We start from the raw sequence: 15,216 nt of genomic DNA, 5'->3' as shown, positions 1-15,216 counted from the left end.
CTCTCTCACTGTCTCTCTGTCAAAAAATAAATAAAATCTTAAAAAAAAAAAAAAAGGTACAATGTCTGCAACTCACATGGTTCAGAAAGGTGTGAAAGAGAGAATGACAAAGCAAATGGGGTAAAATGCAAATAATTGTGGTGGTATTTGCAAGTTATATAAAGATAAAAAGTTACCTAAAAATTCCTAAGTTACAGTCATCTTTTCATATATGGGAGTTGTGACTGAACAACTTGATTTTATTAGTTATTTATAGAATCATTAAAAAGTACAAAAATTATTCTCATCACTTAGAGAAAGTAAAGTAGTGAAGGAAATGCTGATTAAGCAAAAAAAATTCCAAACTGTTAAGATACAGAGCAAAAGGACCTGAATTTTTGTTTGGAGTTCTGTCATGACCAAGTAAACTCATTGAGCACCTCACTGTCCTATATTCATTTCCTTCGACATGTATACAGTAGGTTTTTTTAAGGACTTCCTAAACATTTCCTATATAATAAGTTTTCTTTAAAAAGCGTGCTTTGTAAAAATCAGATTGCCATGTTTCAGACAAATACTTTAATAAATTTATTAAGAAAATTTGAAGACCATTTTTATAATTTTTTTGTTTATATTTTGAAAGTTTTTATTTAAATTCCAGTTAGTTAACTTACAGTGTAATATTAGTTTGAGATGTACAATTTAGTGATTCAACAAGTCCATGCATCACTTGGTGGTCATCACAAGTATGTTCCTCAGTCCCCATCACCTGTTTAACCCATCCCCCCATACACCTCTCTTCTGGTAACCATCAGTTTGTTCTCTATAGCTAAGAGTCTGTTTCTTGTTTTGTGTGTGTGTGTCTCTCTCTCTTCTTTTCCTCCTTTGCTCATTTGTTTCTTAAATTCCAGATATGAGTGAAATCATATGGTATTTGTCTTTCACTGACTGACTTATTTCATTTAGCATAATACTGTCCAGCTCCATCCATGTTGTTGCAAATGGCAAGATTTCATTCTTTTTTTATGGCTGAGTAATAGTCCATTGTACACATGTACCACATCTTTATTTATTCATCAATCAGTGGATACTTGGGCTGCTTCCTGTATCTTGGCTATTGTAAATAATGCCGCTGTAAACATAGGAGTGCATGTATTCCTTTGAATTAGTGTTTTTGTATTCTTTGGGTAAATACCCAGTAGTGCAATTGCTGGATTGTAGGGTAGTTCTATTTTTAACTTTTAGAGGAACCTGCATACTGTTTTCCACAGTGGCTGCACCAGTTTGCATTTCCATCAACAGTGCACAAGTGTTGCTTTTTCTCCACATCCTCACCAACACCTGCTGTTTCGTGTGTTGTTGATTTTAGCCATTCTGACAAGTGAGTTGATATCTCATTGTGATTTTGATTTGAGTTTCCCTGAGGATTAGTGATGATGAGCATCTTTTCATGTGTCTGTTGGCATTTTTGCAATTATTTTTGTTGCAAGGGAATATTTTAGGGAGTGGAAGTTCTTTATTAAATCTTTAGCTACAGTGACATACAATCATTTTAATAATTTTTATGTAATAAATTATTTTGATACTTGGTATAATTCTTATTAGACTGGTGACATTCATAAAAACTCACCTTGATAATAGTATCAATGAGCTTCTAACAAAATTATTCTATAGGGTTTATGTAAAACATTATTCCTATCATTCCTTTTAAAAAAGGTTTTTAACAAGGTTCTAAAAATAATGAGGCATATTCAAATACATTGCTTACAGTTTTTCTTTGTTCTAGAAATTTGTGAAATAAAGATTATTTAAAGGTTTTTTTTCATACTTTTCTGGATTAAAACAAATTTTGAGTATAGTTGATACATAATGTTATATTAGTTTCAGGTGTGTAGTATAGTGATTCAACAAGTTTATACATTATGCTATGTTCACCACAAGTGTAGCTACCATCTGTCACCATACAACACTATTATAGTACCATTGACTGTATTCCTTTTAGTCCCATGATTTATTCATTCCATATCCAGAAACCTGTATTTCCCACTCCCCTTCATCCATTTTGCCCAACTCCCTACCCTCCTCCTCTCTGGCAACCATCAGTTTGCTCTCTCTATTTATAGATCTGATTCTGTTTTTGTTTGTTTGTTTATTCATTTATTTTTAGATTATACATAAGTAAAATCATATAGCATTTGTTTTTCTCAGTCTGACTTATTTCACTTAGTATAATACCCTCTTGGCCCATCCATGTTGTCTCAAATGGCACGATCTCATCCTTTTTTATGGCTGAATAGTATTCCATTTACACCCCCCCCCACATCTTTCTTATCCATTTGTCTGTTGATGACACTTAGGTGCTTCTGTATCTTGCCTATTGTAAATAGTATTGCAATAAACAGGACTGCAAATAAAAAAATAATAAAAAAATAAAAGAAGGTTTTTATATTGTATTACTAAAACCACACCTTTCAAATAAACACCTGACTGTATAACAAATAGATAATGTTATAGATAATTTACTGGTAAATGCAGATATTAATAGAAATGTATTTATTAATTGTAAAATTATTTGATTGAGATTCCAAAGTCAGCAATAGTGACACTTTAACTTGTTTGACCAGTGAAATGCTAGTTAAAATGGAGTAGTCATGAGGCGCCTGGGTGGCTCAGTCAGTTAAGCATCTGCCTTCGGCTCAGGTCATGATCCCAGGCTCCTGGGATCAAGCCCCGCATGAGGCTCCCTGCTCCGAGGGAAGCCTGCTTCTCCCTCTCCCACTCCCCCTGCTTGTGTTCCCTCTCACTGTGTCTCTCTCTGTCGAATAAATAAATAAAATCTTAAAAAAAAAAAAATGGAGTAGCCATTCCTTGGTAGTAACAATAGTTCTACCCTGCTTTGATGGCATGTCTCTTTCTTTTTTTTTCCTCCTTATAAAAATTCCTTCCTACCATTGCCAGGAATCACTCCTTGTTGACACAGCTCTTCATATTTTGGGCCCCTTGAATACTTACTACCAGTGTTAGAAAGGGTATGTGTGGAATGGAATTTGTGTGAGTTGTCAGCAAACAACAGTGTTTATTCTGTTTGTCTCTTTCTTTGTGTGTATACAGTATTTCATATTTCAAAGATTCAGTAATTTACCTCTTAGGCATTTGACTTGTATCTAGGGGAATTATTTATTAGAATTAGAGGAGGTTGTGGTTATAGATTAGTGTGTGGATTTTATAGTTTCTGTGGTAACTTGGAATGGTCATCTTTCTTATATCATTAGAATAAAGTCCTGTTTTCTGGGGGAAATTGAGGACCTCCTCTTTGTATTTTGTATACCTATGTTTTGTTTGGAATTACTCTATCAGTGCAATGCAGCAATTATGTTACTAACAACAATTTTGTGAGATGTTTATTATTCTCATTTTACAGATGAGGAAACTGAGGCTTGGTGAAGTTACGAAACTTGTCCAAAGTCACACAGCTTGTAAAGGGCACAGCCAAGATTCAGAGCCAGGTCTGTCCAACTTCAAAACTTAATTATAGCCATAAAACTTTGAAATAGCTGTTAAGTATCAACCTATGATAAGTTGTATTGCTATTAATACTGCTTAACTGTTGTTAACTGTTACTGATAATTTTTTTAATGGTGAGTTTTTTGTCTATGATAATTTTATGTATCTTTTAAATATTGTGAAAAGAGGTATAACATAGTAATTGAGGGTCTGGGCTCTGGAGACAGACTCCTGGGTATGAACCCCTAAGCTTTTCCACTTACTTGTGTGACATTGGGAAAGTGACTTAACTTTTTCTGTACCTCAGTTTTCCTGCCTGTAAAATGGTGATAGTAATATGATCCACCTGGTAAAGTTGTTGTGAAGATTAAATTATTTAATATATACAAAAGCACTTAAAACAGTGCCTGACATATAGTAAGCATTCAATAAATGTTAGCTACTGGTATTATCATCTCCTAGCAGTTAGTAAAACAAATGATTGTTACTTCTAATTCTATTAGGAATTTGAATAAGGAAAGTTTAAGCAGCAATATAAGATATCACAAAATTCACATAAACTGAAATTAAATTTGAGTAAGTTAGACCTAAGGAAAATCATACATTTGATCAATTTTAGATCTATGGTAGAGCAAACTGGACAATGGCTTATGGATCTCACATGTAGAAGTATATTTTATATATGAGGATTGTACATAGGTCCACTATAGATACCCTATGAGCCCCATATGATCATTGTATTATGAATGTGTTTTGTCTGTTTTCCTCTTATAGATGCAATTTATATTCAGAATAAAGGTTTACATTTTTAGGTGGCTTTTAAGGAGATATTTTGGCAGTGTTCACATATAATTACCAAGAACCAAAACCTTATGTGTTATGTAAAATGTTAGCAACATTTCATCACTTGCAGGAGTAGTTACCAGAATTTAACATTGTGTTGAATGTGCACACTGATTGTTCTTTGAACCAATGGGGCCACAGCACATTCAGCTAGAACTCAGCTGTGTACTGATCATATACTCTTCACTCATACTTCTTTATTGCAACTGTAAGAATTCTGAAGTGCCATATCCACTATTACTACAATTCAGTTAAAATATCTGTGATTAGTGACTAAGAAGTTTATACCAATTGCAAAAATACCCATAAATGGTAGTAATTTAGTCAAGGTATGCAAATATTCCAAAGCTATAATTTTAAAATGGGACTTGCCTTGTAGGGCACCTGGGTGCCTCAGTCACTTAAGCATCTGACTTCGGCTCAGGTCATGATCTCAGGGTCCTGGGATTGAGCCCTGTGTCGGGCTCCCTGCTCAGCAGGGAGTCTGCTTGTCCCTCTCCCTCTGCCCCTTTCCCTGCTTGTGCTCTCTCTCTCTCTTTCTCCCGAGTAAATAAATAAAATCTTTAAAATAAATAAATAAATAAAACGGGCCTTGCCTTGTATATGAGCCCAAGATCTCTGTAACTTTTTTTTTTTAGAGAGCTTTGTAACTTTTAATGTACACATGCATTTAATTCTCTTTATTTCATGATACTGAGTCTTACTATCCTTGAACATGGTATGTCTTTCTAGTTATTTAAATATTTAAAAATATCTCTCAGTAAAGTTTTTTCTTTTTCTCTGTAAATCTCTCTAGGTCTTCTCTTTGAATGATTAGATATCATATTTCTTGTTACTATCATAAATAGTATATTTTTCCTCTTTTGTTTTTCCTTTCCATTTCTATTTGCTGATGTAAGCTTTTTTGGTATATAATACAGATCTATGTTCAGTCACCTTATTAAATTATTTTATTAAAATACTGTGAATGCAAATTGTGTCTTCCTTCCCAGTAGTTACATCTTTTCTTTTTTTTGCCTTACTGTGCTAATTAGGAATTCCAGTATAGTATTCAATACAAGTGTTAATAGTGGGCATTCTTATGTTGCACTTAATTTTTAAAATTAAATGCCATTCATAAGTGCTTCTTATGTTTCACTGTTAAGCATAGTGTTTACTGTAGATTTCTGATAGATGCTCTATAGATTAAAGACATTTCTTTTTTTTTTTTTTAAGATTTTATTTATTTGACAGAGACATAGCGAGAGAGGGAGCACAAGCAGGGGGAGTGAGAGAGGGAGAAGCAGGCTTCCTGTGGAGCAGGGAGCCTGATGCAGGGCTTGATCCCAGGACCCTGGGATCATAACCTGAGCTGAAGGCAGATGCTTAACGACTGAGCCACCCAGGTGCCCCATTAAAGACATTTCTGTTGCTAGTTGGCTGAGATGTTTTTTGTTTGTGAAGAACGAGTATTAAATCTTACCACTTTTTCTATACTTGTGAGAAGATCATATGGTTGTCCTTCCTTATTCTGTTAAGGTGGTGAATGGCATTTAAAGGTTTTCCTATGTTGAGTTATCCTTGCATTGCTGGAATGAACCAAACTTAATATGATGGTCTTTTTTCATATGCAAGTGGATTTAGTTTATTAGTATTTCATTTAGATTTTTGCATCTAAGTGCATGGGTGATATTGGCCCATAATTTTATTTCTTATGTTATCTTTGATTTTGGTATTCAGATTATAGCAGCCTCAAAGAATGAGTTGGGAACTATTCCTTTCCTTCCCCTGCCTCCCCTAAGGATTTATATAAGACTAGAATGATCTATTTCTTGAAAGTTTGGTCGAACTTCTGTTCCAACTGTCTGGGCTTAGTATTTTTTGAGGAGGTATGTATTCAGTTTTCTAAATGGTTTTATTTAAAATTTCTGTTTCTAGTTAGGGCAGTTTTTAGAAAAAAATTTTTCTTTTTTAGGAATCCATCCATTTTGTCTGTATTTGGCATAAAGTTGTTCATTCTTTTCTTATCTTTTAAATTTCTGCTTAGTATTTCTCTTTTTTATTCCTAATATTTTTTGTGACTTCTGTTTTCCTTCATCAGTCTTATTAGAGGGTTTATATATTTTCTTAGCTTTATCAAAAACCAGTGCTTGACTTTGATTTTCTCTATTGTATGTTTTCTTTGTTTATTAATTTTTGGCCTTTCTCCTTTACATACCTTTTTTTTTTTTTAAGATTTTTTTTATTTGGGCGCCTGGGTGGCTCAGTTGGTTAAGCGACTGCCTTCGGCTCAGGTCATGATCCTGGAGTCCTGGAATCGAGTCCCGCATCGGGCTCCCCTGCTCAGCGGGGAGTCTGCTTCTCCCTCTCCCGCTCCCCCCCTTGTGCTCTCATTCTCTATCTCATTCTCTCTCTCAAATAAATAAATAAAATCTTAAAAAAAAAGAAAAAAGATTTTATTTATTTGACAGAGAGAGACACACAGCGAGAGAGGGAACACAAGGAGCGGCAGAGGGAGAGGGAGAAGCAGGCCTCCTGCGGAGCAGGGAGCCCAGTGTGGGGCTTGATCCCAGGACCCTGGGATCATGACCTGAGCTGAAGGCAGACACTTAACGGACTGAGCCAGGCGCCCCTCCTTTACACACTTTTTAAGTGAAAAGCAGAATCTAACATTAGGGTATCTCATATTTTCCAAGGACAGGATTTCAGTAGGCTGTGGGAACAGCTGGACCCAGGGGCTTACAGTGCTACCAGGACCTTCTTTCTTTTTCCTTTGAGTCTTCCTTTCCTCTTGTTGTCCACTGGCTTTTCTACTATTCAGTCTACATGGCAGAAAATGGTGATAGTGAACCTCTGAATTTGATGTCAGTTCCAACTTTGTGTGCTCTTGATTCTTCCAGGGAATTCAGATTTTTCCATCTGGATCACTTCTTTCTTTTTGGAGATTTTTTTTCTTTAGAATTCTCTTTAATGGGATTTTCTGTAGTAAACTCTCAGCTATTTTGTCTGAAATCTATGTCACTTTTTTTGGATAGATATTTCATTAGGTATAAAATTATGGGCTGGCAGTGTTTTTGTAATCATTGAAAGAGATAATTCTTTCCATTGTTGCTATTGCTAAATCAGCTGCCTAATAATTATTCATTTAAGTGAATGTGTTGTGTTTTGTTTTGTTTTTACATCTTGCTGCTTTTGAACTCTTTATTTTTTGGTTTTCTGAAGTTTCATATGCTGTGTCTAGGTATAGATTTCTTTTTATTTATACTGTGTGAGGTTTTTACTGTGATTTGCTTATTTTCCCTGGAAAAAATATTTGTGGTTCTTCTTTGAGGCCCAGGAAGGAAACACATTACTTCAAGAGGATATACCTTTAGTTTTTTTCCCCCCAGATATTGCAAGGTACTGCAATTTGGTGACTAAATTTATCCTTTGAGGTTTTGGACCACCCTATTGGGGTGACTTTGGATTGCAAATACTTGTCTGGGCCTGCTTTTCTTTACAACCTCTTAGGAATCCTTGTTCTCTTCTGCATCCGGAAGACAAATTTCCTTGTCCTTTGGTGATGAAGGGGTGGCCTGGGTTTACTTTTCCTTTTCAGTCTTTTCCTGAGCATGAAACTTTTGGATGGGGGGGGCCCCGCTTTATGGAGAAAGGATCTCTTGTTAGATTTTCCGTTTGGGGTGGGTCTTATTCTTTGATTTCTCTTCTCTCCCAAGAGATTATCAAAATTAAAGCTTAATTTGTGAGTTAGGCAGATGTATACAAGATAAAAACAATTTCATTATGCCACTTATCTCTTTGAGTTTCTGCTTTCTCATAGATTTTGGTCTGGTTATTCCTTTATGATCTTGTCAGCTCTTCAGTGCTTTTAATATTTTTTGCAATAAAATTTTACCCATCACTTTTAGCTGTTTTCAGTGAGAGAATTGGGTGAATAATCTAGCCTAGTGTGTTACTGGAAGTGGAATTTTATTCAAATTTCTTTGGGTTTTCTTTTTTCTTTTTCTGATTCCTTCAGATAGATGCTTAATTCACCACTTATTAGGCTTTTTTCTAACATAAGCATTTTTTTTAAAAAGATTTTATTTATTTATTTGAGAGAGAGAGCAAGCCTGGGGGGGGGGAGGAGTAGAGGGAGAGGGACAAGGAGACTCTGCACCGAGCTTGGAGCCTGATGTAGGGCTCGATCCCACAACCTGAGATCATGACCTGAGTTGAAACCAAGAGCCAGATGCTCAATTGACTGAGCCACCCAGGTGCCCCTCTAATATAAGCATTTAAAGCTATACATTTATAAGTAGTTCATAAGGTTTGAAACGGAATATTTTCAATGTTATTACTATTTTTTTTAGAGGGGGAGGGGCAAGGCAGGGTTGGGGAGAGAGGGAGAGAGAGAGAGAATCCCAAGCAGGCTCCATGCTAAGTGCAGAGTCTTGATGCAGGGCTTGATCCCACGATCCCTAGATCGTGACCTGAGCTGAAATCAAGAGTTAGACACTTAACTGACTGAGCCACCCAGGCACCCCTAATTATTTTTAACTATATATAAGGTTTTTAATTTGCTATTATAATTTTTAGTTATACTTGCTTTTTTAAATCACAGCCTATTATCCACAAGTCAGTCAGCAAGTTTTGAAATACGTAGATTTTAAAAGATTTATCTTTTTATTATATTTAACATACCTTTCAAAAAACGCAGGATTTTCAATTTGGATCACAAAGCAAGACTCAACTCTGTGCTGTATTATAAGAGATGTACAGAATGATTTAGAAAAGCTAAAAATAAAGGGAAAGGCAAAAATATGCAAGGCAAATGAAAACAGTAAGAAAGCATGTTGCTCTGTGAACATTCTTTCTGGGGGCTTTTCCTCCCCTTCCTGATCACAGACTTTAGTGAATAACCAATATTCCATATCACTGAGATTTTTTGAGATTTTTGGAAGACTGGTTTTACATTAATAACTGAATGGTCATTTTTCTTCTCCTCCCCCTTCTTTCCTTCTCCTCTTCCTCTTTTCCTTACACTTTAATATCTCTGAACTGGGATCCATCTCTCATATTGGTATGCATCTTATTACTGGTGATGTTTCACAACTAAGGAACAATTAATTAATTTTGGCAGCATTTTTTCCTTAGTGCAACATATCCTGCAATCTCTGGTATCTTAGTTTTGGTGAAATACACATTTTTACGTATATATCATGACACTTCATTCCACCCCATCCCCTGCTTGAAATGCTCCTCTTCTTTGTCTTTCCTATCCTATGTTTATATCATTCAAGACCTTAAGGATGGGAGTGCCTGGGTGGCTCAGCCTGTTAAGTGTCTGCCTTTGGCTCAGGTCATGATCCCCAGGGTCTTGGGATTGAGCCCCACATCGGGCTCCTTGCTCAGCGGGGAGCCAGCTTCTTCCTCTCCCTCTGCCTCTCCGCCACCCAACTCGTGTTCTCACTCACTCTGCTCTCTTTCAAATCAATAAGTAAAAAATCTTAAAGACCTTAAGGGGGAAATAATCTTTAGTTTCTCATCCCGGTACCTGTTGTTCCACCACCTAGCATAATATATTGTTGGACACAGTGTTTAATTAACAATTAAGAGAAGTGTGTACATATAATGAATCATAGCATGGGCTGTGACATATTTATATTAGTGACCAGTTTTCTTAGCTTGTTGGTAAGAGGAGATAAATACCTACATTTTGGATAGAAAGAACAGAATCCAATGATTCCTACATTAAGCAAGTTAGAGAATTCATTGGATCAATGCTTAGTCATTTGGTGATGTTCAAGAGTTTAACCAATGAAACAAAAAAAAAATTACAAAATATAAACACTGGGAAGGAAATAAAAAGAGTAGTACAATACAGAATAACAGAGAATGGCATTTAGAAAGAGGAAGAAAGAAGGGCTTCATCAGCGAGAAGACATTTAGGTTGAGGACTTGATTAATGAGTGAAAGAAGTTGTTGAAGGGACTGAGAAAAGCATTTCAGACAGAGGGAAATAGCAGGCCCAAAGTGGGAAAGAGCTTTCAGTTAACTGAAAGGCTCATAGTTGGTGGAGAGTGTCACCTCAAGGTAAGAGAGGCAGGCAGGTATATTAAGCTGTACCTTAATATGCTAACATTTACTCAGCATTTGTGGTGTTCCAAGCACTTTTTCTTAGGCAATGTGAATTCTTCTTCTTTTTTTTTTTTTTAAGATTTTATTTATTTATTTATTTATTTATTTATTTATTTATTTATTTATTTGAGAGAGAGAGCACATGAGAGGGGGGAGGGTCAGAGGGAGAAGCACACTCCCTGCCGAGCAGGGAGCCCAATGCGGGACTCGATGCGGGACTCGATGCGGGACTCGATCCAGGGACTCCAGGATCATGACCTGAGCCGAAGGCAGTCGCTTAACCAACTGAGCCACCCAGGCGCCCAGCAATGTGAATTATTCTGCCATACTGACTTCTCAAATGCTGAGAGTTTGGATTGAATTTGAAGATGCATTAGAAAGCCTTGGAACTATTATGCAGTGCTATGATCCATTTTACATTTTTAAAGATGACATTGGCTACTTTGTACGCAGTTGATCAGAAGGAGGCATATACTAGTCAGGTAAGAGGCAAAGTTGTTTTGGACCTTGGTTCTGATGGTGGAGATAAAGAGCAGTGGACCGATTTAAGATAATATTTTACAAGTCTTATGTTAATGTCTTGGATAAGGGGAGAGGATTGTGAGGGAAAGAAAAGAGATCCCAGAGGGTTAAAGAATTGAAGAGATGATGTGTGTAGATAATATGTGAAGTTATTTGTCAGTTAAAGGGGAACAGAGCTGTTTTTAACCTTCTTATTTCTGTAATTTTTCCAGTGACATTTCTGTCTCTCTCTTTTAAATTCTTGGAACCAAATATATTTTTATTCTAGTCTGCCTCTCCAGATTCCAGCACCTTTTTCTCATCCCACACTTAACAGATGCTTAGAGGAGGGAAGTCAGTGTAAAAGTAGGATAGCATTCTCAGCAATTCTGCCCTTTTTAATCAGGATGTTCCTTGCTAAATCGGTCCTTGCTATATCAGAGGAAAACCGTTTTGTTTTATAAGTAAATTAAGGTTTAATTCTTGAAGGAACACCATCTTAATGAAGTCAGTTATGTGTATTTGTATTGTGGGGTTAGAGGTGATGTTATTATTATTATTTTTTTGTCATATATATTTTTATGTTAAGTTCTTAACATGCCTTAAAAGGTAAAGGTGATTATAGCTGAATCGAAAATTCAGTTCACCAATTGTTTTCGCAATTGAAAAGCAAGAGATCAACTAAAAGATAAAATTGGTTGTGTAACTAACTGAAAGACAAAGTTCTTGGAAGAGACAGCTTTTAAGAAAATGTTTCTTAAATATTACAGATTCAATTTTGAAGCCACCTTTGACTGCCGTTCAAGTAGACAGGTTCTTTCCTCATTTTATGAAGCTCTAGTTTTTCCTTACTGTCTTTCAAGAGTGAATAAAGAAGCCACATATCAAAACCAAAGAAAGAATTTTGTGGACAACATGAGTGGGAAGATCAGAATGAAGGCAGAAACTGAAAATTGAAGTCAAATGGTAGATAAGGATCACGAAGTACTGTTTTAATCCACGGTTCTTAAGTTTTGGGTAGTTACATTATCCTTTGAGATTCTGATGAAAGTGGAACAATCTGGCCCTGGAAAGTGCACAGACACATGCACATTCAGATTTGTACATAATCTTAGGGCATTGCTAAATCTAAAGAGCATGTACAATTCATGATGCCCTGCTCAAGAACACATGGTCTAAATGGCAATTAGGGCTGGAAGTATGTGGCTGGAGAGTTTCAATATTCAAACTGTGACAGTGTTCCCTTCTCAAATACCAGTCTTTAGGACAGCCAAGATTAATTTGTTGTTTTTAAACCTCTGGTGTGACAGCTGATTAAGCAAAACAATTTTTAGTTTTAGCTATTGAAAAATTAGAATAATCTGCTTTTAAAATTTTTTCTTTGAAAATGCCATAGATGGCAGAGTTTTCTGAAATAAGGCAGTATTGTATATTCAGGATACCCGAACATAAATAGCCTACTAAAAAAAGTTGAACTGGAATATCAACAAATTTCAAATTCACCAATACCTATGTATATATAGGAACTAAATGAATGTTTCTTTTCAGAAGTAGGTTTAAAAAACAAAACCATCCCTTTGTTCTTTCTACCTTTACATGAATTTAATTTGTAAATTATTTTTTATCACAAAACTGAACTTTTAAAATGAATTTTATTAATCCTGTAAGTTTAGTATTGGGCATTTTTAGTTTACTGTTGGTGATGAAGCTGTACTTTCTTGCTGTTCATTTGGTTCAGCTCTTAAGTGGAACACTGAGCCAGTGATACAACTTAATAGGCTATAAATTGTTTCCTGGTAGGCAAATTATGCCAGTTAGACCAATATTTAATGTAATCCAGAATTCTTAGGATTCATTGATCGAATAGGAGATTGACTAGATGACCTACACTGAATCCTTTGGCCATGGAGTCTAGGATTCCTTACATATTTTTTTTTTTTACTTACTTGATGAAATAAAAGGATTTTGGGGGTGCCTGGGTGGTTGTGTTGGTTAAGCATCTGCCTTGGGCTCAGGTCATGATCCTGGGCTCCCTGCTCAGTGGGGAGTCTGCTTCTCCCTCTCCCCCTCCCCCTCCCCCCTGCTCATGCTCTCTCTCTCTCACTCACTAGCTCGTGCTCTCTCTCTCTCAAATAAATAAAATCTTTAAAAAAATTTTTAAAAAGGATTTTTCTTCATTCTAGGTGTCATAACTTGAATGCATGTTACACATCATAAATAGAAATCAAAGAAAGAAAATTTAAAAATGAAATACTTTATGCATGTGGTACAATATTCTACTTTAAGGTAATGGTGGTTTGATATGGTATTTTTAGCTTAAATTTTAGTGAGTGAACCAAAAAAATGTTTTTGGCAATGGACAGTCTATTTTTTTTCTCATAACTTTCCCTGTAGAATTCTGGAATACAAATGTGAGGAATAATACAGAATTATATATATTCACATTCAACCATCTTTGTTCAGAGAATGGTAAAATAGTTAAAAGCAATTAAATTAAATTTAAATTTAGGTTCTCTTTGCTATACTACTCAGTGAGTTTCTTCTCTACAGCATTTTTGTGCTTCCCATAGTATGAGCATGCCATGTGGTTCTAGTGCTAGGTAGATGCTTTTCTCATGGCATAGCTCCTAAGCATAAGCCAGCGACTTCAACTGTGTTCAGTTGAAAATAGCAAACTGTTCCATACCAGAAAAAAATCCCTAGTTGTGTTGGATTTATTGCAAGATAGTGTTATACTTTATGGATGATATGAGGTATTCCCAAGATAATTTTGAATTTATGTGATTTCTGCTTTTAGTGCTATGTTTGGAATAACTCTGTGATATTAGTCTCCTGAAAAAAGAAGTTTAGCTAATCTAAGGAAATATATGAGTTTACTAATTTTTTTCAGGTGTTCAAAATGGTACCCATAGTTTTATATTTTAGTTTATATATTGTTACATTTGGAGCTAATTAATAGTGTTGTAAAAATTAGAGTAATTTTTACCATTTTGGCTAACTTTGTTCTTTTGTTTGTTTTTCTTATAAGGAAACAATCTTAAATGTCAGGGTCAAATTTCCTATGTGTTTTTTATATCTCTTATATCAAATTCGTGCTGTAGTTTTGGGTTGTTTTTTTCTTCATAGTAAACTTTCTAAAGCATACTCCTGTCTTGTCCACTCTTCCTTATAATTTATATATGAGAGGGGCCTAAAGTTAGAGGTGTACTTGTGACTATAGAACAGAGAAAAGCAGCAAATATAATTAGGAGGGAAAAAACTCTAGAAAGAAAACGTTCCCATTTCTCTAAGAGTTCTAACTCTAAAGGCCATTCAAAAGCCTCTGGGGCATTCCAGATTTGGCTGGACAGACTAAATATCAATGACTTTATTCTTTTTAATAAAAGTGAGACTTAACTTTTATAACTACATGTGATTTTTCTTTTTTTTTTTTTAAGATTTATTTATTTGAGAGAGAGAGAGAGCACAAGGGGGAATGGCAAAGGGAGAGAGAATCTGAAGCAGACTCCATGCTGAATGGAGCCCCAATATGGGGCTCGATTTCACAACCCTGAGATCATGATCTTGAGCTGAAACCAAGAGTCTGTCGCTTAACCAACTTTACCACTCAGGCATCCCAGTGATTTATTTTCTTACTCTTTGTTAGATGTCTCTTAATTATGTGTGTGTGTGTATTTATATTTCTACACTTGCCACCTCTATCCTCAGTTTCAGAAGGGATTTTGCATGACTTACTTTCCACCTAATTAAAATTATAAAATAGTTGATATATCCAAAAGAATATAGTGTAGGGTATAGAGCATAATGAAATGAAAACTTATGCATCTACTACTCAGTTTAAGAATTAGAACATTACTTAACATTTGCATTATAGGGATCCCAGAAGGAAAAGAGAGAGAAAGGGGGACAGGAAACTTATTTGAAGAAATAATAGCTGATGGCTCCCCAAATCTGGGAAAGGAAACAGAAATCCAGATCCAGGAGGTACAGAGAGCCCCCAACAAAATCAACACAAGGAGGTCCACATCAAGACGTATCGTAATTAAAATGGCAAAAAGTAGTGATAAGGAGAGAATTTTAAAAGTAGGATGAGAAAACAGCCACGTACAAGGGAAACCCTGTAAGGCTGTAAGCTGATTTTTCATCAGAAACTTTTCAGACCAGAAGAGAGTGGCATGATACATTCAAAGTGCTAAAAGGAAAAAAAAAACAGCCAGTGGAACAGAATAGAGAACTTAGAAATGAACCCTGAACTCTATGGTCAACTAATCTTCGACAAAGCAGGAAAGA

At 35.6% G+C, this 15,216-nt stretch overlaps 1 protein-coding gene across 17 annotated transcripts in view; it reads left to right on the top strand.

Annotated features, from left to right (window-relative positions):
- NUMB (NUMB endocytic adaptor protein) overlaps window positions 1-15,216 on the top strand; it is a 190,642-nt gene that overhangs the window by 80,416 nt on the left and 95,010 nt on the right. For 14 of the 17 annotated variants that reach the window (XM_064571303.1, XM_064571297.1, XM_064571309.1 and 11 more), the window contains one exon: window positions 3,401-3,485. The exons of the other annotated variants lie outside the window; for them this stretch is intronic. The gene's annotated coding sequence lies outside the window, so the exon portion shown is untranslated. The remainder of the gene's footprint in view (window positions 1-3,400; window positions 3,486-15,216) is intronic. 17 annotated transcript variants of the gene reach the window in all.

Source organism: Mirounga angustirostris, unplaced genomic scaffold (assembly GCF_029215605.1).
Source record: "Mirounga angustirostris isolate CCGP_5_RB_7025 unplaced genomic scaffold, mMirAng1.0.hap1 SCAF_9, whole genome shotgun sequence".
NCBI classification, from domain to species: domain Eukaryota; kingdom Metazoa; phylum Chordata; class Mammalia; order Carnivora; family Phocidae; genus Mirounga; species Mirounga angustirostris.
The sequence above is the reverse complement of the archived record's forward strand: the minus strand, read 5'-3'. Positions and strand labels throughout refer to the sequence as shown.